General features: G+C 40.7%; 1 protein-coding gene across 9 annotated transcripts in view; it reads left to right on the top strand.

The window, feature by feature from the left end:
* Positions 1-26,121, top strand: part of SOX6 (SRY-box transcription factor 6) — a 676,724-nt gene that overhangs the window by 10,982 nt on the left and 639,621 nt on the right. The window lies entirely within an intron of this gene.

The following is a 26,121-nucleotide window of genomic DNA, read 5'->3' as shown; positions in this document are numbered from 1 at the left end:
CTGCCATTCCCGGATGCTGGCGACGCTTCTCTTTCTTTCATGCTAATTTCCTCCGGCAGGCTTGGCTGCAGAGTTTGTTTGGGTCCTCGCTCCCCGCCCGTCTGGTGGTGGTGCTGCAACCCATTTACACGGCATTAGCCCCAGTGACGTTAATAGGACAACCCTACCCTGGAATAAATGAGTTGTGACTGCCATCGCCGCCAGGGTGTCGCATGTAAACTGATCTCTCACGCTCGACTCTTATGTATTTCAGTAGGTGTGCGCGCGGATCCTGTATTGTACTGCCCATTTCTCTCACTCTCAGACTCTCACACAACAATCTCCCTATCACTCACACCCATACACGCACACGCGCACCCCCCACCCAGCAGTGAGTTAACTATGTACATTAGATTAGATATTTGGGGAGGATAGTCTGTCTTTAAAATAATGTATGGATATCTAATTGTGATTTAGATTTAGATTTGTAAGCTACTCTGTAGAGGTATTTCATTTGCAGACTTAAGTAGGCTTACTTAATATAATTCCTGTTTATATCAATGGATGCAGCCGGATCCTATGTGCGTGTTGCAAGTAACCCCACTGAATTTAATTAGGCTTACTTCCAAGTAACCAGGCATAGGATTGTTGCCTGATAGTATATGTACACATTCCAATTCATATTTAATTCAGTGTGTGTGTTCCAATCCATTCACTCTTAAAATGAGGACAAGTTTTAAAATATACACAAAATTTGATTGTGTGAACATATACCAGCACTCCGTGCTCGCTGTTGACCTGAGGCAAAATGTAGATCTCTTTGGTTCAGTAGTTTATCCACTAAAGTAGTGCCTTTTTGATGTTTTGACCAGGCATTTTTAAAATGAAGTGCTAATGGGGATCAGTTCAGGCCAACATCTGCCCAGATTGGGGGGGGGGTACCCAATGCAAGTGTTTTGCATCCTTGCATTGAAAAACCAAGCAAAGAGATGGAGACCAGGTATATGTACACTGATAGCAAAGTAAATATTACTGGTAGAAGTAGAAAAGTTTCTTCAGTCATAACCTTATTATGTAGGTCAAGCGCTTTAATCACCCTGGGAAATATCTCTTAAGAAAGCATATCCATTAATATTTAATAGTTGATCTCTGCTTTTAAAATGTATATGGACCAAAACTGAAACATGGTTGGTCTTTTCATTTACATAATGAGGTTATATGAAACAAAACTGCCTAGAGATGAGAAATGATACCATGTCTAAATAGTATTTCATTGTATCTTGGGGGTAACACATTCATAACATGTCTATGTTGGGTGTGTACTGCACTTGGCAGGTAGTAAAAATTTGGCTTGTTTATGTGTATAAGTAAAATAAATTCTTCACAGTCAATTCTGTATAATGTTCTTTAAAAATGTTTTCTAATAACATTATTAGACTGTTATTGTAAAATGCTTACTTGAAGTAAACTTTGATTAGCGGGACTTCCAACCATGCTTGGAAGTATATCTGTTTTTGGATCAGATATACATTGAAAAAGGCAGAGTTTGAGTGTTTTTAGAATGGTACTCAAACGCTGAGATGGACTGTAGAATTCACCAATAATAATTTCGGTGTCATTTATTCCAGGAGCGCCATGCTCTAAAACAAATCTAGAAGATTGACCTCTCTTCAGTCAGTATGTTGTAGAGAGAGACATCCTGAATGTTTCTCATCTTCTCCTCTTTTGTCCCAGCTGTAGGAGGAAAACCAATATATTGTTTATAGATAACAATTGAAAACTTCTTGAGAGTATCCTAAATGAATGTTAAATCTTTTTGTTACATAAACTAGAACAAGAAAATCAGTATAAAAGCCAGGTATCACTCTGGCATTTTTTGGACTGGAACCCTATTTGTTAGGTGAAGTTACAAAATTGTACAGAATCTAATATCCCTTATTAATCTAAACAACATTATGTAAAATATATTGATCTGTACAACATTTTGTATAGGGTGTAAGCCAACTCTAAAGTACTTGTGCTGTCCAAACCAATGCATATTTAGTTGGAAGTAAGCCCTACTGAGTTTAGTGAGGCTTACTCCCAAGTGTGATAGCACAGCAGCTTTAACTGGAAATAAATTGAAATGAATGGGACTTCATATGTGCTTTTTAGGTGCCAGAATTTATGGAGGAGATTTTGTTCAATATGCATGTTCATCAGAAAAAAAATCTATCAATTTTTTAAAAAGTGGTAACACAGGATTTTGAAGTTTTTTTTAAAAAAGGCTGCTCATAATAATATGAAATTATCTCGCTTCTTGTTTCTGTTTGGTGTAGTGTTAGCTTGTTTTCAACATTGCTATGAATGACTTTGTGCCAGTTTTTAGTTTGCAGTATCTTGGTAAGTCATGAGTTATTTGACATTGATGAAACTGCTACACATACCTATAGTATATTCAAGTATTCAGTGAAGTTTTAAATAATTCTCTTTCAATTAGTACAACAGGAACTTGAAAAATGGATTTCTGTTAAAGAAACAAGAATCAGTACATACTGACTTCTTCCTCTCCCTTGCATACTTGACAGTTCTTCTATCGGGTTTAGCCTTGCATGCATTTCTAAGCAGAGAGAACCTCTTCACATTTTAAAACTTTTGTTTTTAAAGTCCTCTTTATTTAGAATTACTTACTTAACTGGGAAATATCAAGTTGATTAGGGAAACTGGTTGATTGGTCATTCATAATACAGATAGATGATCTGATATTTTTGAAGTCAAGTAAAAGATTTCATTAAGCTACTTCATAGAGTATCATATCAAGTACAGATAGGTACTAGTAATTATGATGCACAGCTAATGTACAACCCGATGCTTTACAAGTGTATCAATATCTACAGTAGGGATATAGGACTCTATAATTCTTTTATATGAAAAGAATGTTGTAAGCAAGATTATCCTCTCAGATTGGCTGTTTATTGAATGCTTGGTAGAACTGGACAAAGGCATTAACATACATCAGTGCAAGAATTCCTTATAGACTGTTCATATTGCTGTAAAGCAGGCCTGTTACAGTTACTTTATGTACTGAATGACCTTCCAATAATAATTAATAGGCTTTTCCCCCCCTGTTGAGCCATATAGATTAGACATGTTGAAATTCCAAATTTTCATATATACTTGTAATGCAAATTGAAATTATATGCTGCAGTGCTCTGACTACCACAAGAATTTCACACCCTCTATGTGCTGTGTGTATATGTGAGAGGATTTTAGTGGCTGACTTTTAGTAGTTTAGAATAAAAAACAGGTATATATTGAAAGAGAACTTGCAAGTAAAACTACCAGAAAACATTGATTTGGGCAATGTAAGATTTTTTAAAAAGCCAGTTACAGTGGGAATGCAGACTATTGGCACAGAAGCATCTTTTTCATAGGTTATAAGTGTATTGGATTGTTTGCTATTTGCCACCTCTGTACAGAGGAGGTATACAACCTGTTATTTCTTCAGTACATTGAGAAGATTGTATGAAACCTCAACATCTCAGGAATGCAGTATTGATTTGATTCTTAACTGCAGGCTCCTCATATCATTGCTCAAAATAGCTAACTTTACACCAATATTAGCCATTCTTTTTATAGTGACACTATGCTTAGTAAAAAAACTTCTAAGCACTGAGGTCAGGTGTTGAGATTGGATTCTAGTTTATTTTTTATGAATCAGATAAAGATTTCTGTGCATGAGACCGTATGTGAAGATGAGAGAACAAGAACATTTCCATATCAAAGGCAATATATCTGAGGCTGCATAGTAATTAAAATGCAGTGGTTTGGACTCTGCGCTATCACTTAAGCAGAGCATTGTTGGGACCTTGTGTAGAATGCAGCCGGTTGCGTCTTACATGCTTCTAGAAATACACTTGCAATTTTGCACAAACATTTATGCCAGTCCACACTTTTCTGTGGATAATTTGTATTTCATCCAAGCCATTCAAAGCCAGAGCTTTTTATTTTTTCTTTCCTTTTTTTTTGTTTTTGTTTTTTTGGAGCAACCCCCTCATTATAGCTTTTGTGCATCAACTATTTTTATGCTGGTTGTTTGTATTTCCTCTTACCAGAATGATGGCTTGTTTATATTCAGATTCTCTTTATATTTCCCAAGACTTTCCCCTCCCCACTCTTCTGTATATTTTTCACATTTGTATTTCATGATTTAAAAAATTCTTTAATTCTGAGGTCAGAATGAAACTATTTTCATAGCCTAATTGAAGAGAGCATGAAAGGTTGCATGTTGCATTTTAGAAAAAAATCACTGTGTGATCAGGAGAGTTTTAATTTTAAAGATACAATGAACATTTACTAGTTTTGTCTAGTCCTTAAACAATGCAAAGAGAATGAGCAAATTACTCAGAAGAATGCTCTCTGCTCCAGGCACACTTTTTCACTCTATTTACCTTTGGATATCATGTGAGAGAGGGAGCTCATGCTTAATTTTTTTTGTTTTGTTTCTTCTGTTAGTGTTAAAACCCAAATAACTATTTGAAAACCAAAGAAAAGACATGTATTTTAGGTATTTTGTGTCTTTTGTAAGGATTCTTTTTTATTAATTTTATTGCTGAGCCTAGCCTTAGCTTTTTGAAAACTCGGAAGTTCATAGTTGAATTAAAAGAATGGTGGTTGAATACAAAAGAATGTAGATTTTTTGGGTGAACTGTTAAAGGAAGTGGCTTAAGATGAGTGGAAAAATCATATAGCACAGTTCTCATTTGCAGGAATCGTGGTGTTAACCTTCAAAGTCATGGCCAAATTCCAGTATAGAGAGGATGGGATGCAGCTATTCACATTCCCTTGCAGTTCCAACTGTCTTGCATAATTTATTATTTATTTAACATATTTATATACCTTCCAAAACCTGTGACTCCGGCGGTGTACAGCAAAAACAATACAAATTAAACAAAATTTAAAATGATTTAAAAAAATAAAATCCTATAAAACCCAACGTTAAAAACTTTTAAAACTGTAATCTAATTAAAAGTCTGGGTGAATAAATTTTTCCTCAGAGCCTGTTAATAAGTTTTCAGAGATAGGGAGGCTCTTATTTCAACAGGGAGTGCATTCCCAAACCCTGGGGCAGCAACAGAGAAGGCCCATCCTCGAATAGCCACCAGACGAGCCAGTGGCAACTGTAGACGAATTTCTCCAGATGATTTCAATGAGCAATGAGGCTCATAGTGAAGAAGACGTTCTCTTAAAAACCCAGAGCCTAAGCTATTTAGAGCTTTATAGGTAATGACCAGCATCTCTTATTTTATCCAGAGACTTATTGGCAGCCAGTGCAGCTCTTTCAACACAGGAGTAATATAGTCTCTCTGAGATGACCCAGAGACCAACTTGGCTACCATATTCTGTACCAACTTCATTTTTCAGACTATGTACAAACGCAGTCCCAAATAGAGCACATTGCAGTAGTACAGTCTAGAGGTTATCAGTGTATGTACCACCGTTCTACCACTGGTGACTGACCGGGAGAGGGATCTTGAGGTCGTGGTGGACAGCTCATTGAAAGTGTCGACTCAATGTGCGGCAGCTGTTAAAAAGGCTAGTTCCATGCTAGGGATCATTAGGAAGGGGATTGAAAATAAAACTGCTAATATTATAATGCCCTTATACAAAACTATGGTGTGGCCACACCTGGAGTACTGCGTACAATTCTGGTCACCACATCTAAAAAAGGACATTGTAGAACTGGAAAAGTGGATAGAGAGAAATTCTTCTCCCTCTCACATAACACTAGAACCAGGGGTCATCCCATGAAACTGATTGCCAGGAAATCTAGGACCAGCAAATGGAAGTACTTTTTGACACAAAGCATAATCAGCTTGTGGAACTCTCTGCCATGAGGCATGCTTTATTTATTTATTTATGTTACATTTTATGTCCCGCTCTTCCTCCAAAGAAGCCAGAGAGGTGTACTACATACTTAGGTTTCTCCTCACAACAACCCTGTGAAGTAGGTTAGGCTGAGAGAGAAGTGACTGGCCCAGAGTCATCCAGCTAGTATCATGGCTGAAAGCGGACTTGAACTCGGGTCTCCCCGGTCCTAGTCCAGCACTCTAACCACTACACCACACTGGCTTTCTTTATGGATGAAAAGTGTTAATGTACATAAGGGCTTTTGTTTTTATAGTACCAAACAGTTGTAAAAGGTTGCATAGTCGGTAAAATGAGAGACTGTATATATTTCAGAAGGCAAGACTGGTCTTCTGGGGGTGAAATGGATAAACTGCATCTGGGGCTCCAAACACTTGATTCTCATTAAACGATGATGTCAGTTCCCATTATTTTAAAACAAAATGGACATTATACTGCAAATTCTCCATAATTTTATAGTCCGATACAGTATAAATTTTCATTAAAAATTCAGTTATGTTTATCACATTTCTTTATTACTTTGCTCTTTTGAAATTTAGCATATGATTCAGTTGTGATATGATCCTTCTGTTTTGCCTTAATTTTTTCACATGAAAGTTTGTGGGTACTTTTCACCTCTAGTCTTTTCACCTCATCAAGACAGGAATATTTAAAATCACAGGGTCTCCAATTTCCCCCCTTTGTCAGTTATTACAATGGCTTTCATTGAGGTCAGGATCCCTTAATGTAGTACAATCCCTCCCTTGTGGTACATCAGATGCAGGAAACCTGCCAGGGAGGTGGGCCATTAGACAATGAGGGAGTGAAAGCAATGATTAAGGAGGATATGGAGGTTGTAGAGAAGCTAAATGAGTTCTTTGCATCCATCTTCATGGCAGAGGATGCTGAGCATATACCTGTTCCTGAACCAGGCTTCTTGGGGATGGAGGCTAAAGAACTGAGTCAGATAGAAGAGACAAGAGATGATTTTCTAAACTATCTGAAAAAACTGAAAACTAGCAAATTGCCAGGGCCGGATGGCATCCATCCAAGAGTCCTCAAAGGACTCAAATGTGAAATTGCCATCATCCTTGCTAAAATATCTAACTTATCCCTGCCATCAGGCTCTGTACCAGAGGATCTGAAAGTAGCAAATGGTTTTCAAAAAGGGATCCAGGGACGATCTGGGAAATTACAGGCTGGTTAGCTGTTAACTGGCCAGTTAGTCCATTCCAGGCATATTCAGGGATAAAATTGTAAAGCACATAGAAGAACAGGCCCTGCTGGGAGAGAACCAGCATGGCTTCTGCAAAGCTAAATTTTACTTCATGAACCTTTTGAAGTTCTTTGAGAGTGTAAACAAGTGTGTGAATAAAGGTGATCTAGTTGACATAGTATACCTGGACTTTCAAAAAGCTTTTGACAAAGTTCCTCATCAAAGACTCTTGAGAAAATTTAGCAGTCATGGTAAGCAGGTTTCTGCTTACCCCTGCCAAATTTGCAGATGATACCAAACTCGTTCGGGTAGTGAAATCCAAAACAGATTGTGAGGAGCTCCAAAAGGATCTCTCCAAACACGGGTGAGTGGGCAACCAAATTGCAAATTTGGTTCAATGTTGGCAAGTGTAAAGTGATGCACATTGGGATAAGAAACCCCAACTTCAAGTATACGTTGATGGAATCTGAGCTGTCAGTGACGGACCAGGAGAGGGATGTTGAGGTCATGGTGGACAGCTCATTGAAAGTGTCGACTCAATGTGCAGCAGCTGTTAAAAAGGCCAGTTCCATGCTAGGGATCATTAGGAAAGGGATTGAAAATAAAACTGCTAATATCATAATGCCCTTATACAAAACTATGGTGTGGCCACACCTAGAGTACTGTGTACAATTCTGGTCACCACATCTAAAAAAGGACATTGTAGAACTGGAAAAGGTGCAGAAGATGGCAACCAGGGTGATCAGGGGCCCAGAGCACCTTCTTATGAAGCAAGGTTACAACACCTGAGGCTATTTAGTTTAGAAAAACGATGACTATGGGGACACATGATAGAGGTCTATAGAATAATGCATGGTGTGGAGAAAGAGGATAGAGATAAATTTGTCTCCCTCACATAACACTAGAACCAGGGGTCATCCCATGAAATTGATTGCCAGGATATTTGGGACCAACAAACGGAAGTCCCTTTTCACCGAATGGATAATAAACTTGTGGAGTTCTCTGCCACAAGATGTGGTGACAGCCAACAACCTGGATGGCTTTAAGAGGAGTTTGGATAACTTCATGGAGGAGAGGCCTATCAACAGTGACTAGTTGGAGGTCTATAGGCCACCTCCAGCCTTAAAGGCAGGATGCCTCTGAGTACCAGTTGCAGGGGAGTAACAGCAGGAGAGAGGGCAAGCCCTCAACTCCTCCCTGTCAGCTTCTAGTGGCATCTGGTGAGGATGCAGCATCTGGTGAGGATGCTGCACTAGATGGGCCTTGGGCCTGATCCATCAGGGCTGTTCTTATGTTCTTAAAAGGTAGTGTGTGCATTGGTATATCTGGTTACCTTCTTCAAATGGCAGTGCCCTACACTGCCTGGAAGTCACTCCTGAGACTTTCAGAGAGGCCTTCAGCGTGATGCAAGGAGCTGCAGGTTAGCAGATAAAAACAAGCATGTCTTGATATGCAGAGAGAGGAATCTGCATGTACCTAAGGAACACCTTGAACTTTCCTGTTAACTGAGCAAAGAGGCACCTTTTAAAAGTGATGATTATTTTTATTTAGCATGGGGAGAGCAACGGGCCCTTTCCATCCTCTGCAAAGCATCCCTTCAGTGGCTGCTGCTGGTGTCTATCTTATGTTTCTTTTTTAGATTGTGAGCCCTTTCGGGACAGGGAGTTGAAATATAGGGAGTTGAGAGCCAGTGTGGTGTAGTGGTTAGAGTGCTGGACTAGGACCGGGAAGACCCGACTTCAAATCCCCATTCAGCCATGATACTCGCTGGGTGACTCTGGGCCAGTCACTTCTCTCTCAGCCTAACCTACTTCACAGGGCCGTTGTGAGGAGAAACTCAAGTATGTAGTACACCGCTCTGGGTTCCTTGGAGGAAGAGCGGGATATAAATGTAAAAATAAATAAATATACAGGGAGTCATTTTATTTATATCTGTATAAACCACCTTGGGAACCTTTGTTGAAATTCAGCATATAAATATTTGTTGTATTCATATTCTTTTGATCTTCAGTTTAGTAAAGGTAACAACATGTGTATCATATTTTGTCTCTGTTACCTGAATACAACTAAATGCATACAGTTTACTCTTTCAAAAAGACATTTGGAAGTAAAAATATAATTGTTTGCCAACTCTTTTGCAAGGCACGTCTCTCCATGTGATTTGTGGGAAAATCTATATGCCTGGATCCAGGTGATGTGGCCCAAGGTATCCCTTCTATGTGTGCTCAAACTGCATATTAGGAGTACTAAGCATCTGAGGAGTTTCCTTCCTGAAGAGCAAAAGAAGGCACTTCTCACACTTCTGAATTATATATTATACACACAGAGATCTATAGATAATTTTACTCCAAAGTCATAGAAGCAAAAAGATAGAGGACAAGGCTCCTCTGATCCACCAATCCTCCGCTCATAGAAGCAAGAAGCTAGAGGACAAGGCTCCTCCTGTGATCCCTCAATCCTCCACTCAGATGAATTTAGGAAAATAAGTGAAGATATGTGCCTGCCTAGAGGCGGTGATGGGCTGGATGAGGGATAATAAACTGATGCTGAATCCAGATAAGATGGAGGTACTGATTGGACTGAGTTGTGAGCTATATGCAGATGACACTCAGCTCTATCTCTCCTTGTCACCTGATCCTAGGAAGGCGGTGGATGTCCTGAATCTGGGGCTGGAAGCCATGATGGGTTGGATGTGGGCTAATAAACTGAAATTGAATCCAGTCAAGATGGAGGTACTGTTGGTCAGTAGGAGAGCCAATTGGGATGAGGAGATTTTACTGGTTCTGGATGGGGTTGCACTCCCCTTGAAGGAGCAAGTACGCAGCTTGGGGGAACTACTGGACCCGGCTCTGCTTTTGGAAGCTCAGGTGGAGGTGATGGCCAGGGGTGCCTTTGCATGGATTCAGCTAGTGCACCAGCTGCGTCCCTTTCTCGAGAATGCAGATCTGGCCACGGTTACCCGTGCTTTAGTCACATCATGGCTGGATTACTGTAATGCGCTCTATGTGGGGCTACCCTTGAAGAATATCCGGAAACTACAGCTAGTGCAAAACGCAGCAGCTAGGGTTTTATTTGGAGGAGCCTGGTGGGAGCACATCACACCCATTCTGAAAGAGTTGCACTGGCTGCCAGTTCATTTCTGGGTCCAATTCAAGGTGCTGGTTTTGTCCTTTAAAGCCCTTAATAGTTTGGGCCTGGGATACCTGAGGGACAACCTGCTTCCAAGGGTTGCTGCCCGCTTGACAAGGTGATCTGAGGGTGCTCTGCTCTGGGTGCCGACTATGAGGGAGGCTCGGTTGTCGTGCACGTGGGACAGGGCTTTCTCTCTGGAATTCTCTCCCAGTCGGTATCCGCTTCTCAGTCTCCATCACAGTTTTTAGAAAGCATGTCAAATCATGGCTTTTTACCCAGGCTTTTGTATGATTGTCTCTACTGCTGCTTCTTGTATTTTGTACTGTTTTTATGCTTGTGTTTTAATTTTTTTTTTAAAAAAAATCAGATTTGTTTTTATATTTTTTTAGCTCATTATTTTAATGTGTATTTTAAAAATAATCTTGTTTTTAAATGTTATTGTGAGCCGCCTTGGGATTTTCTTAATGAAATGCGGGGTATAAATTTTACAATAAATTTAAATAAAATAAAAATTGTGAGGGGCCAGAACCCGGGAGATTATTTTGATCTGCCAGTTCTGGAAGGGCCCCCCCGCCAAACCTCATAACTCATATCTACTCCCAAAAGTGTGTTTCCATCCTGTCACAAAACATTAAGTGAGGAGTTGCTGCTCAAGCTTTTCCTCTTTCCGCACCCCTGGTGTGTATAGTGCATATTTTCCATGAGAAAATAGCTCCTTGCCAATAGGCCACAAACTGCCTCTTTCCCCCCATAATAGTCTTTGACACAGAACATATTTATGTGCACAAGCATGTTACTTTACAACATACTGCATTTGTGCAGTATTTGAGAACAAGGCTTACATTAACTTAGGCTTGCTTCAGTTTTTTAAATTGTTTCAATTTTCCTGTTTGGGTTTTCAACATACAGACTTTGCCCAAAATTTCCTCCCACTCAAATGCAGGTTGTGATCTTACACCATCCACATTCTTCTTTTAAATACGGTGACTGACATCCCAACTAGGGCAGCAGCAGTGTGCTGGGAAGTTGTGTCTGTGCTGCATCAAGTTTTCTTAGCTTGGCAGTGTAGAAATGCCCTGCACAGTCTGAAAATATCTCTAGTCCACAGGTTTCACTTCTGCAGCACTTTGTCTTCCTGGTGTGTTGCCGCTGCCTTCATCAGGATGTCGGCCAATGATTCCACCCTTTTCGATAGTTATGTTGAATATGCTCTCAAGTATATTTCAACTCCAGATTCCAACTGAATTGATGTGATTGTAGGTCTGCTTTAAAATGTACATGCCCAATTTTATCCTACATGGAAAGGAAAGAGAGGAAAGGAAGTGCCAAATGAATGGTGCTAATTCTTTTTCTCCTCCTCCTACACTCCCTTTAAAAAGAATTAGAAAGTAGAAGGTGGAGAGAGAGACAATGTTGCACTTATAACATCAAAGAGAAAAGTTGCTATAGTTGTAGCCTTAAGCATGAAGTCACTAGTGTACTTCCTAATTATGATACAAACCTGCAGTGCTTGTATAGAATCAGGCTTCTGTGGATTGGTGCAGTAATTTTATATGGAGTACACAATTTCTGTTTAACTTAATTTGGCTTTTTCCAAATGATGTATAAATTTGGATTGGTCATGATCAACCTTTTTCCTACCTAATTGTCTTTTTTTTGGAGAGGTGGTAATATAGGAAGGTGATTATACACTGAAAGATAACAAGATTAAATATTCAAACTAGTTAGTGAACTAGCAAGAAGAGGAAAAGCAGCAAACAGCTTATATTCTTCAGTCCTCATTAGTGGTGTCTGTTATGATTTATGGTATATATTTCCAGTGAAAAGCAAATGCGTCTTGCTCCAGACTGCTCTGTTCTTTCTCAATCTCTATGGATTCCAAGCCATGTAGGATTTTTTAAAAAGTGTTTTTCATGACAGTGCTGCTTTGCTGTTTTAACTTGAGGATACTGATTCAATGGATGTTGTACAAATTGTGCTGTACAAATTATTGGGAACCTGTAAGTGGGTAGAGCTAGGAACCTTCAGAATTTTACGAGGAGGGAGAAAGGCACCCTTGTTGTATCAGACTGAACGTCATGCATCTGTAGCTGGAAGAAATGATAGCTTTAGAAACATAAGGAATGGGCATGTTTCAGAAGGAGGAGAGAAACTGGGACCTGACAAGTGTTCTCAAATTTTTATTCAGTGTTTTTTATTTATTTATTTATTTATTTATTTACATTTTCTATCTCACTCTTCATCCAAGGAGCCCAGAGTGGTATACTACATACTTAGGTTTCTACTCACAACAACCCTGTGAAGTAGGTTAAGCTGAGAGAGAAGTGACTGGCCCAGAATCACCCAGCAAGTATCATGGCTGAATGGGGATTAAATCCAAAATCCAACAGCTTGCTGATTATTTCTCAGGGGTAATGGCATTTGTTGTATTCTTCACATGCAGATACTCGGAAGTATAGGTGTGCATACCCAATTTCTTTCCTTGCACAGAGGATCAAGTTAAGTGGGACTACTCAGAGTATTTCCCTTTCCCCATAATGCCTAGCAAGCTCTTCCTGCCCATACTTTCCATATAGTGCAAACAGATTGTTTTAAAAAGCTGTTTCTAGAGACATTACTCTTCATTTTTCTTTTAATTCTTTAAACTGTTCTGGACAATCTGGATGATTGAGCTATAATTCCCACTTCAACTGCTATGCATGCTGTTCTTTGTATCAACATAGTGTTGTGCTCAGCTCTTGAATTCTTTTGAGTCATTAGATATCCATCTTTTAAAAGATGGGCAGTTAAGTATGGACAGGAACTGGGAATGTCACCCTTAAATGTAAATGAATGCACTTGTGCACCTACTGTGCCCAGTCTGTAAAATAGCTATATTAAAATACAACTCCTCCTTTAAAAAAAATATCTCAGGTGTGTGTGCATAGATAAATAGCATGTCAGTGTGCTGTCTTCATGAGTTTACCATTACAGTTTTTTAAACCTGCCTTTTGGCCAAAAGGCTTTCATGATGGCAGCACATGTTAAAACATATAAAATTCAGTACAACGGCAGATCTCACAATAACAAAAAACAAACACAAAAACCAAGCAGAAAAACAACAACATACTGCTTTTCAACAAAAGTTCCCAAAGTGGTTTACATAGATAAATAAATAAAGATGGATCCCTGTCCCCAAAGGGCTCACAACTTAAAAGGAAACATAAGATAGACAGTTACTGGAGGTACTGTGCTGGGGGTGAATAAGGCCAGTTACTCTCCCCCTGATAAATAAAGAGAATCACCACATTAAAAAGGTGCCTCTTTGTCAATTTAGCAGGGCAAAGAGCTGTAAAATCAGAATACGAGCATCAGCCCTGCCTAAAGGGAGGGTTTTTTAAAAAGCCTTCTTCGGTGAGCTATCCAAGTGAGCCTTTCTAGATAAGAGCATTCCATTAAGAAGGCATTGCTGTGGAAAAGGCCCCATTCCTCATCACTATAAGCCTCACTCTCAGGCACTTGGAGCAGCACCTCTTCAGAAAACTCTCAGGATTTGGGGAGGAATGTGTATAAGGGGTTTTAACATATAGGTAAGGGTAAGATATTAGGCATGGACAACATAGCTGCTAGAAGGGGACATCTGGATCTCTTGGTTAAGAGCACTCCACAATAAAAGGAAAGAGGGAGGCTAAAGGACTTCTATCAGAGAACAAGCAAGGAAGTCACAGGGAGCAGGGAAAAAGCAGCTGATGAAAAGATAATTGAATAATGGTTTTTGTTAAGCATTCTTCTGCCAGCTCTCCTTCTCCCTCTTCTGCCCCAAAAGTTAGTCCAGTACTAACTGACTGTACTATAGAATTCTGGAACTGAGAAACCATCCCCAGTCCACATTAGGGTTTTAAAAATAGTGTGTACTAGTGCATTCATAAGGTGACTAACAATTGGCACATGTCTCTATCAATGGCAGACTGTGAACCCAAAGCAGAATCTGATTTGGAGGTATTAATGAGCATGGAAAGTACATTTAGTCAAGTTCTCCGTTACCAGATGGCTGGGTAACTTTACTCTATAAAGCATTGCAATGATTCCTTTTGGATAGCCCCAAGAGGTGAAAGGAGAGGTGCTATTAGATTGTATTTTCCAGCTGTACAACGTCTGTCCTTTTTGAAGGGATGCATAATTTCTTTTGCCAGGTTTGGACCGAGGCTCCTGTGACTCTTTGAGAAATGCTGGGCTGACATCCAGAGCAACAAATGGCATGTGGGAGGATGTTGCACTAGTGCAAAACGGTTAATGCCAGCTAGTTAGGAACTTGTCTTCCTGTTGCACAACTGTGACACACGTTGATTATTTTATAATGAGAAACTTTGTGAAATAGTGCTCTAGCACAGTTCAGCAAATCCTTGTATACTAGCCTCTTGTACCAGTCCCGCTCCGCAGTACTTGTTCCACATGCAATTCATTACTTCAGATGTTAGACAGTGCTTGCAGATACAGAATGAATGTGAAGATGGGGAAATTTGTCTCTGGTACAGATTTCAGGGCTCATTTTAAAATGAATTTTAAAAAAAATTATGTATTCTTCCCCTCTCAGGTACTGTATTTTTTTAAACTGTATTTTTGATTTTATGATGCTGAATTTTAATTATGTTTTATATTGGTTTTATTGTAACCTGCTCTGAGACCTTTGGGTATAGGGCGGACTAGAAAAGTAAATAAATACATTTTGGTTATTGAATGTATAAACTTCATCATGCTTTTGTGTTCTTTCCCTCCTCCACGGTTTTCTTTTTCTTTTTCATCCACCCCTTCTTCTTCCCCCCTCCCTTTCCCCCCAGGATGTGATATTGGGAACCCAGGATGTGATATTGATTGGCTGATTGCCTTCAGTTCTTTAAGCTGAATCATGGTGTGGAGTTGGATTTAATAACAAAACTCAACCACCTTTGTATAGCACTGAGCAGGGGCGTAGCAAGGTTGGAGTGGGCCCAGAGACAAGATTTTAAAATGCCCCCCCCCCACTGAAGCTCAGCTCATGAAGTAAAGAAATCTTAAATGAGGCTGAATAGTGGTAACAAAAAGCATGTGTGTGTGTGTGTGTGTGTGTGTGTGTGTGTGTGTGTGTAAAAATTATGTGCCACTTCCTAAATTATTTCTAAAAAGGTTCTGTAAATTGTGGACGATGCAAGTCATTTAATGGTACTAGAGAAAGACATGCTGTTCTGGTAGCTCCAGGTCTTAACACTCACATCAATTTTGGAGGATGAATACAACTGAAGGAAGCCCGGGCAGGTGCGCAGCTGGGGGAGTCAGTCATGTGACTGCCCCCCCAATGCAGTGGGTCCCCAGACAACTGTCTCTCCTTGCCCTATGATAGTTATGCCCCTAGCACTGAGGGCGATGTCTTACATCGAAACATTTTCTATTTTGTTACATCTGAGGTTTAGTTTTTAAGTTTTAAACTTTGAATGTTTTTAAACTTTTAACTTTTATTGCGCGTTAGAGAAGGTCATTGAAAAAGCTTTGCAATGTGGAAATGCGTATTTCATCGCCCTTATACCATCTTATGTAAGTAAGTAAATAAATAAATTTATGAAATCTGTGCTGAGCTATTCTTCTATTTAAGATGCGGTCACCTGTAGAATGAGGCCAGTGGTCCCCCTGTTGGCGAATGTAGCCTGGCCTTCCCTGCCCCCCAGTCTGCCTTCATTGTCAGGCAATGGCCTGCTTTAAATGTCTAATCTGAACATCTTAACACTGGTCAGAGTCTTCCTCCAGGACAGTTGTCAGCCCATCACTCATTCCTGTTTACTTCTGAATGCATGCCCAAACTCTAAGGTTTAATGCCCAGGTTTCGTTGCAAAATTTAAAATAAATTGCTTTGAATTCCTTCACCATCAGAATAAAGAAATTCAAATTCACTTGTGCCTGGTGAAAGCATTACCATGTCTTCGATGGTACCATTCCTGTGGAACATAACCTAAGAGAGGTCACCATGACATGATTTAGTAGTTTATTTAGGAAAGTTGTGAAAACATTTCTTTTCTACTGGGTGTCTGGTGCTTGATCTAGCTGCTGTTTTAATACTAGACAGATATTTTGGCTGCTGTATGTAGGATTATGTTTTAGGATTAAGGTCTTTTTTGGGTTATAGCTGACTTCTTCTGTGTCTTTGTTTTTATAGTGCATTGTTCTTATAGAAATTTGTGCTCTGTTTTAGCAAACCATCATAATGGCCCTTCAGATGGAATGGTGGGCCGAACTGAGTGATGGGAAATTTAAAATGTAAATAAATACTTCTTAGGGTTTGGAACTTGATTTTTTTTTCTTGCCTGGATTGATGCTGAACAGTTTGAGTGGCTGCATAGCTCATCTGTATAAAGTGTTTAGCACATGGTTTTTCCATTTAGATTGTGGCCAGAGTGCTCACAAGTTCTGAAGCTCCACTTTTTCATATTCATTGCCTCTACAGATTTAGTGACCATCTTGTTAGGTGTCCAGTCTTTCAGGTCTTTTTTTGTCAGCAGATCTTGGGTATGTTGTAGTTGATACTGTTCTGGTTGCATTACTGCTGCTTAAATGTGCTTTAAAAATATGTTTGGAATGTGACTCATTGTGCCTTTGTTGATAGAAAATGTTGTACTGTATGCCTATGCAGATATTGCTGGATTTAACTACTCTGAGTAGAAATGAGCATGGAAAAGTGGCTAGAAATATGGGAAGATAAAGGATGTATTGCTTTCATAGTTTGTAACTGGGATACATTTACCCAATTTCCCCTCAAACGGGAATAGTTGGTATCCACTTCAGCATCACCAGTACAGTGCTTAACTGTTGTAATATCTCCACTGTAAATTGAGTGGGGAATAAACTATTACTGCTCCTCTGTCTTTTGCTCCCATGCTGAGAAGTAATGGCTACTAGGAGTGTGCAAGATGCTTAAAAAAATAAATTCTTCTTTTGTTTTGTTTAAGCCCCTTTCATTTAGTTCTTGTTTCATTAGTACTTGAATTCATTTAGTTTTTTTCATTTGTGTTCCACTCATTTAGTTACTCCCCTTCATTTTTGCAGATTTTGTTTTATTCTCTTCTCTATTTTAAATGATTTTTCACTGCTGCTCTTAGCAGTGGCAGCAACCCTCTGTGTGGAGACTTTTTACTGACCTGCATTTTGATTTTCCAGCAGTGCCCTGGATGCAGTATATGCTTCCAGAGCACTGTGGGGGAAATATGTGGCCACCCCCCCCCCAATGCCTCAGACTGAGGCTTTCATGACATTATAGGGGAAATGAAGAGGGTGGCTGTCAGTCAAGAGCTGCGCAACGGAACTCCCTGGCCACCAGAAAAGGTAAGTATAAATGGGGTTCTAGGGGAAAATGAACTCTGTTTGAAGGTACACTTACAGGTTTCATTTTTTCCCGTCATTCCCAAGAAATATACATTTTAGGGGCTACCCCATTTCCCTGTGCATAAGGAGGTATGCAGCATAGTGGCTCACCCCCATCAGTGGTAAGGACCTGCTGGGCCTGTTGTGCAACTTGAAAGGCAGCCCTGAAGTGTAGCAATTGTTCCTAGTGTAGCATGGGCTTCCTGTGGAATGGCTTGAAACTGCTTCCAGGCAGCAGTGCAGTGCTGATTTCCATTGTTTCCAAGGAGTGCAGCTGCCTGGAAGTGTTTTAAAGTCATTCCACAGCAACCCTATTGCTACCACTGGAAATGCCTTTCAATTCATGCAGCAGCCTCGATGGGTCCTTTCCACCAACCAGAAACTGTGCTTCATGTTGGCAACTGTCTTTGAGAAGGATGTTGTCCAGCTTTTTCTGTCCAGCCAGGCAGATGTAGTAGACCTCTTGCTCAGTGAGGTGGTAAACCTGTGGTAGATGGTACCACTCCAAACTGCGTGTGTGTGTGTTGGGTGGTTCATGTACATAATTGGGACAAAATTTTGCCCCTCTGCATAGAAAACTGCAGGGGTGGAGCTGTAATTGGGCAGAGATCTGAAGAACACGAGCCATCTACTCCTGGGGAGGTGCCTACTCTTGAGCACCCCCACTCTCCTCCATTATAATGTGGTGTCCCTCTGCACCGCCCCACTGCCGCCTCCACTCCTGCCACTGGTCCCCAACTGACCATCTTTGTACTGACTCTTGCCATGGTGAGTGGGTGGATCAGTTGTTTGCTTTTCTCTGGCATGTGAGCAAGAGAGGATGCAGCCCCTCCACCCTCTCGAGGAAGCAAGAGCCGACTGGGAATGGTGCTGGGTGCACATCTGTTGCCAGTCCCAACTGGCTCTTGCTGTGGCAAGAGGGTGGATTGGCTGCTTCCTCTCTTGCTCACATGCCAGAGAAAAGCAAACAACCAATCTGCCCACTTGCCATGGCAAGAGTCGGCGCGAAGGGACGGGGAGGTAGCGGTGGTGGAAGTGGAAGAGGTGGCAAGGTGGGTGGCGGCCCAGAGGGGTTAGTGCTGGGCTCCCTCATGATTTTAGAGGGGAGTAGGGCTTGATTCCCAGAAGCCCCCTCATGCAGTCTAGAACACAAGCTGCTACAGGGTTTCCTACGCCCCTGCAAATCTGGCAGAAGAATCTAGCTTAACCTTCTCCCTGATATGCTAGTTTTCTATGTGCAGGGAGGGTTTTTTTTAATGGAGAATCATTCAGTCCTGTGAGCAGTATTCCCCTTAAGATGCATGTGTGCTCACAAGTTTTTTGATGTCTGCTCAGTTAATTTTTAGATTCCGTTCAGGTTGAATTGGGAAGGCCCCATTCTGAATGCACATGTGCGGATACACTGTCTTGATTCAGAACAAAACTTATTCTCTGCACAGATTAAAAAAATAGAGGGAACACTGCATGTGAGCTTCTCTTGCAATCTGAAATGGTGTTGGTTTATCACCTCAATCAGAACTAGGTTGCAGTTATGCTAGTCATACTATTCCCCCCACCCCCAAACTTCTCATCTCAGCAGTAAATTACTGTGCTACTAGGTTTTCCTTAGACCCTTTTACAGTGGTAAAAAGGCATGACCTGCAGTAAGCTGGCTAGTTCTCTCTCTCTCTCGTGATTTGAGTACTTGGGAACTATTGGTTGAAAAGACAGACATAGAAAGGTAAGGGTACTACTAATTCCTGAATTAGGAAGATGGGTATTTTAAATAAGTGGCATTTTGCAGGGCAGAGGGCCTGTTTGAACACAGGACAAGTTTAATGTTTGTAAATGTAGCTGAATGTTTCCCAAACTAAGTACATAGAGGTGGAAGACAGAAACTCTCTAATTCAATTATCCCTGGTTGTGTAGATCTTGGATAGCTTTTACACCTGGTGTATTTTATTACACTTCAGAAACGTGACTGACACCTGCAATTTCTGACTCTTTAAGCTGAATGACCACAGGCTCCTTCTTCCTCCTTCTCAGTTAGGTAGCTGAAGTCTTTCCTACTGGCCCAGCATCTCTTCCATGTATTCAGTTCTCAGACTCTTTTGAGCAGGTTCTGAAATCGAAATCTCCTGCTGAGGCCAAGGTAGCTGACAAGAACATATGCAGACTTTATTCACTTCCTTAAGGGAACTTTTGATCCTGGAGTTGATGCTCCAGTTGCTGACTTATTTTCAGAAGTCCAAGGAGATTGCACTGAGTGACCATGAGTCCGATGAGCTAAGGGAGGAAGTTGCTTTCAAAAAGGGCTTCAGTGCCTCTGCTTCTGTCATTGGGACTCCCAACAGTGATCACTTTCTTCACCAGAGTTCACCAGAGTTTTCTGTTTTTGATTTCCCCCTCTGAAAGTCATAAGCATATAGGAAGTGCTTTATACCAAGCCAGACCATTGGTCCATCTGACTCAGTATTGTCTGCACAGACTGACAGAGGCTTCTCCAAGGTTGCAGGCAGCCCTATCTTGGAGACAGCAGCAGGGAAAGAACTTGGAACCTTCTGTATGCAGATGCTCTTGCCAGATCGGCCCCATCCCCTTAAGGGAATATTTGACAGTGCTCACGTGAAGATTTGCAAGATGGTGTTGAGACTCCATGTAGGAAAAACTCTGAACTGGAAAAGGGTGGGACTACTCCACCTGCTTAAGTCCCATGACCTTTATAAGATAGGGAACCATTGAGCAATAAGTAATGTTTATCTGGAAGGCCTGCTGAAGCCCACATTTCAGGAACTGCCAAATATTCAGAACCTTTGCCTTTCTTATACCATTCTACAAAGATATGCCAAATGTCAGTACCTTCTGTTCCTCTTGCTGGATGCTTTGTGAAGAATCTTGGAAACTGATTATTCTTTGCAGAGGTAAAGAGATCTACTTTTGGGATTCCTAGTTATTGAATGATGGAATCGACATATTTTTATAACCCTGGGTCCAGCTCCTTCTATTAATCCAGTTGCCATCAGGTTCAACATTTCTGCAAGATGTTCTGCTCACCAGGACAGGGCATTTTTCTCTGTCCAGGACCGAAGAAGAGAGGTCTCCCCGTGAAGGATGGCAACAGGGACTACTGTCACAGAAGGCCTCTTCTTCAAGGAGTGTTGAGAGTAGACCTCCTGGTGTCTAGCAGCAGGCTTTTCCTCTTGTTTAACTGTTGACAAGGGCCAGTTTAGGCTTGTAGAATAGCCTTCTGCTGGCTTAAGGTCTATTAGGACAAAAAGGATGAAGGTGGTCTTGGAATCTTTTGCTTTCTCTTTGGTTGCGAACCTGCCTTCATACAAGATAAATCTCTGGGCGTCCTAACCCCCCCCCCCCAAAAAAAAACCATTCTTGGCTATAGCTGAAAACCCTGATGCACCACATTCTTTGGCTCAGTACCTTGTTGCTGCTGGATAAGAAATGGATGATGGCTTGACTGCTTTTCCATTTAGAGGCAGACATTTTGAAGACTGCTTGCATCCTATCCTAGTGGGTAAAAGACAAAACTTGTCATTGCAACCAAAGAGAAAGCAAAAGATTCCAAGACCACCTTCATCCTTTTTGCCCTTATCCCCAGGTTAAGGTCAACTTGAACTTTCTGCATCATTATCCTGAGAAAGGGATCTTCCGTTTTCTAGAATACCTTTCTCTGCTCATACCTAGAAAGGAGATTCACTGTTCCGTATTTCAACCCTTGGCTTAATTTGCTATTTTTGCCAAGTCTGGAGATTTTTTTGTTTGGATATTAACTATTATAGTAGGATGTTTACTAAATCTGACAGTTGTAGGATTAGGAATTACAAATGAAAGGATACTTCATGATATTTGCAAGTTAGCTGAAGGCCACATTTTTAGCAATGTTCAAGAATTATATTTCTCCCTTTTTGTTCAAAATCAACACAGTAATTCAAGTTGCATTTGGAATGACATGCTGGTTTTTGAACAAAGCAAATACATTCAGCAGTCTAGCTCTTAAAACTGGTTTAGATTTTTATGTGTGAGCCTTAAGAAATTTTGGAACAAATATGACCTAATGGATTTCTTGAGGGCATTACCCTCAGAGTTGCCCAGGGTAAAACTCATGGAAAAGCACTACGTGCATTACTCTGTATTTAACTAATAATTGTGCCAGATGTTGCATTCTCTTGTGTTACTTGGGTTATTGGCAGTCTCTGATCTTTAGCTGTGCATGCCAGCGTATAGAGTAGTGTATGTGGTTGTGCAACTTGTGTTTCGCACACAAACAGCTATAATCCAAAAAATTACCTTTAGTGATATGAATAAAAGTTTCATTTTAATTTCCCCCCCTTCCTTTCTAAAAAGGCCATGGCAACTCAAAATTGTATTTAGCATTCTTATGCCCTCTTAAGTCACCTCAAGTGGCGCAGCGGGGAAATGCTTGACTAACAAGCAGAAGATTGCCAGTTCGAATCCCTGCTGGTATGTTTCCCAGACTATGGGAAACACCTATATCAGGCAGCAGCAATACAGGAAAATGCTGAAAGGCATCATCTCATACTGTGCGGGAGGAGGCAATGGTAAACCCCTCCTGTATTCTACCAAAAGAAAACCACAGGGCTCTGTGGGCGCCAGGAGTCGAAATCGACTTGACGGCACACTTTACTTTTATGCCATCTGAAGAAACTGCTAAATTAAACTACAATTTTAAATATACTTATTTACAAGTGAATGCCCATGAAATCGAGACAACTGTTTTTGGAAGTACAATTAAAATTTGTCAAATATGGCAAAACCCGATTCATTTACTACAAAATAGAAGTGCCAATGTACACGGTAGACATATTACATGCTTTCATAACAGCCTGAGGAATGATCACAAATGTAATTTGGAACAATTGGATGATGCAATCTGTCCACTTGGTTGGTTTCTAAGTTGCAGCTGGTATATTTTCAGTTCTGAGACTGAATCTGGCGGTTGTGACTTGAGTGCCTGGATCTCATGAAGCAGTCAGGAACGACTGTCCTGCTACCTTCTTGCTTCTGGGGAACAGCCGTGAAACTGGTTGTTCCTGACAGGAGAGAGCCCACTGCAGGGCCTTGGTTTCATGTTGCATTAAGTATTAGTGCTGTTCTTTCAGGAGCTATTATGCTCTGATATCAAAGATTTTCTGACAGGGCCGTTGTAGATTAGCACTGAAGCTGTCTACTGAAATTTTAAAGAATGGAATTAAATATATATGGTTAGATTTAATATCAGATAGGAAGCCAACATACAACGTTACTGGTGGTTTGGGAAAGTTGAGGAAGTGATAATTTGTCCCTGACTTTTATGTCCATATTTGCTAGATAGTCCTAAGCTGAAATGTTAAAAAACATGTCCCGCTGTCAGTTTGGGGAAAGGATATTGTAAGTGAAATATATTTTTAGACATTATCTTCTGTGAAAGGAAAATGCTTGGTGTGGTAGTCTCTGCTATTAATTAAGTTGGAAACAATGGGGAGCATCCAGAGGTCCTGCTTGGTTTCTGAGGCTTTCCTTCACCATGCCACATTCCGTGTTGTTGCCAACATTTCCTCAAACCTCAGGAATAGCTTTTTGTGGGGAGACTTGGGGGGCTGCTGTGAAGAGGAGAGTGTGTGACAAAAATGGCTTGCACTATTGCACTAGTGCTGCTCTGGATGCTAGTCAATAGCTTTTGTAGCAAGCATTTTAATCCCTTACTAATATCTGTTCACCTAAAGGGAGGAAAGTATAACAGCAAGGAAGCAAATTAATATATCTTCAGAAGGTTGTAGACTTGCATAACTATAGCCCACAGAAACCATTGTAACTTAACATTCTTATTGGCTACTTTAAATGCAAGATGATAGAAACTTCTGATATACTTGTGTGTAGCTCTATTGGACAAGAAAAATAAATTCCATTCTAAGCTCTTGCATCTTCAAGTGTTCCCTTGGATTCTTAAGTGGTGAAATCAGCCTTTCTGTATCAACAAAATTGCTATTGTACTGTTAGAACTTGAGTTTTGCAACAGGAAACATCAGCGTTAATTTGAGAAGCCTACATAAGGCTGTTTTGTTCCACTTAGTATCAAGAGGAGAATCCTTTTTAAAATGAAAGGTACAGCTGGCAGTATTTTTGCAGGAAAATTAAAGTGAGGGGCCCTGGTTCAATCAGGAAAAAAGAGTTCTTCTGTGTAGAAATCACCACAAAAGTTCTTCTGTGTAGCATTCAGATGACTAGAGAAATATTGGTTTCCAACTGAGTGAATGAAGAAACAAAAATTTATCTATTATGATGTGTAATATATGACAGAATGAAAAATTCAAAAGCACTAGCCACACTGGGTCAATGGTAGCAAGGTTTGATCAATAGCTGACATGCTAACTAATGAGCGCTGGTGCTCCATGAGGTCATATCAACGCTGTCCAATATGCTAACAAAGCGCTGCTGGTGCAGATAAGTTCCAAACTAATTCAGCACTGACACTTGCACAGGATTGGACAAATTTTGATGATATCTCCTTGGAAGCCTTCTGTCTCATTTGGAAATATGTCCCTGAGGATAACACAGCCCTCAGGGACATATTTTTGTGTAACACAGAAGACTTCTGGAGGGAGTGGAAGTAGTTGAGATTTCTCCCTGCTATGAGCACCAGTGCTACATTAGTCAGGAACATGTCTGCAGCACACATCTCTGCCTCTCATGGAGCACAAGTTCCTCCATCTCATGGAGCTCATGGCACTTTGTTAGCATGTTGGCTAGTGTGGTTTTGATTTTCATCGTACCAAGTGTGAAGCATAAACAGTAACATAAATATTCAATTTGCCATGTATCAATAGAATCAAGAATGATTCTTGTTTTGTACTGCTTACTAATGCAAAAGCATAGAGTGTTACAAATATTTTTAGAAAAAACCCATCTGTTTTCTGTTCTGGGGCTGCCTTCAAGAAGTTTTCAACTCTTCAACTTCAAGAAGAGTTTTCAGGACTCTTCTGAAATGCTTGGGTCCTGAAATGCTCTATAGCTGCCATGCTAACTGACCATGGTTAATTACTCAATGGTACAGTAGTGATGGCACATAAACCTTTATTGCAAATTGTCCACACCCAGGTTTGGTCAGGCAGGCAAGACAGGAATTTAGGCACCTGGAGATGACACGAACTCTTAGGGGAGTTCCTGAATTTCTAGGGCAGTCTTTCTCCAGAGGAGACATTCCGGATGGTTTCCTCCTCCTCCTGAGGTGACTCATCAGGAGATAGATCCTGCATAGCCAAATATACACTCTGTTTGCAGAGCCAGAACTTGGTCCTGGCCCAGCATCGCCTCTTCTCTTGCAATGGAGAGGGCTCAAGGGGAGGGGCTACAACCCCACCAGGTGGTGCCAAGTCCCCTGAGCTCCAGGACTTCTCTGAGGGAGTGGCCAGTTCTGGCTGCTATAGCTTTGATGAAGCAGGGATCTAGGCGGAGGAATACTCTTCCTACTTGGACTCGCTTAACTCCAAGTCAGTGCCTGACACAAAGAAATGTTTTAACTATAACTTTGGGGGAGGGGGGAGTTGACTCTTTTACTATCTTACCCTCATTACCAGACACATCTGGCACAGCTTGTCTGACTGAATGTTTGGAGATATGCAGTGTGAAATGGAACTAGAATGATCCTCAGCCATATTTGGACAGTATTACAGGTGTATGTACACATGTATGTGTTGTGTGAATGACTTGCATACAGTCATTTTAAAAATGAACCTGGATACAGTCCCTTCAAATTCAGAGTGCAGATGCAAGGTGTATATGCATTGAATATCATTTATTTCATCTTTACTTTTTATATCCTGCTCATTCTCCAAGGAGCCCAGAGCAGTGTACATAGTGATGTTTTTCCTCACAATCTCCTGTGAAGGAGGTTAGGCTGAGAGATAAGTGAGTGGCCCAGTGTCAACCAGTGAGTTTCATGGCTGAATGAAGATTTGAACTCAGGTCTCCCAACACTCTAACCACTACATCACACTGGCATCTGAATAGCTATCTGTGCGTACTCTGTAGACAGTCTGCATTGAATGCATATACAATGTGTGAATAGGGCTGTAGTGTTTAGGTTGGTGACAACCAAGTTAATGTTGCACGCATGTCAGCCACTGGCAGGGTCAATTGGCAGATACCCATGGCTATGTTTTTGGGCTTGTGTGGAGGAATTAGAAAGCTTGAATGGAGCATTTCACCTCCGAATAAATTTGTGCAAAGCTTTGGTCACCGGAAGATCTGGACAGAGAGGTTGAAGTTCAAAAGTAGAACCAGGTTTATTATAGCGTTTAGGGGTACAGGAAGAAAAATAACGATTAATAGGCAACAATATTTAACTAACAAAACTAGCAGGACTATGAGAGTAAAGGACTAAGTTACAGCTCACAAGAAGGCAATTTGGATTGAGTTTCCAAATTAAGTTTATTCAAGACTGGCAGGAGAGAAATGGTCTTCAGAGAGAACAGTCTTGGATTTTTGAAGGAGCAAGAAGGAAGAAGTTAGCTACTACATCAGTCTGTCTGGTGGGGTACTGTAAACCCTTG

Source organism: Hemicordylus capensis, chromosome 1 (assembly GCF_027244095.1).
Source record: "Hemicordylus capensis ecotype Gifberg chromosome 1, rHemCap1.1.pri, whole genome shotgun sequence".
Classification (NCBI taxonomy): Eukaryota; Metazoa; Chordata; class Lepidosauria; order Squamata; family Cordylidae; genus Hemicordylus; species Hemicordylus capensis.
Note: the sequence above shows the minus strand (reverse complement) of the source record. Positions and strands in the feature narration are given on the sequence as shown.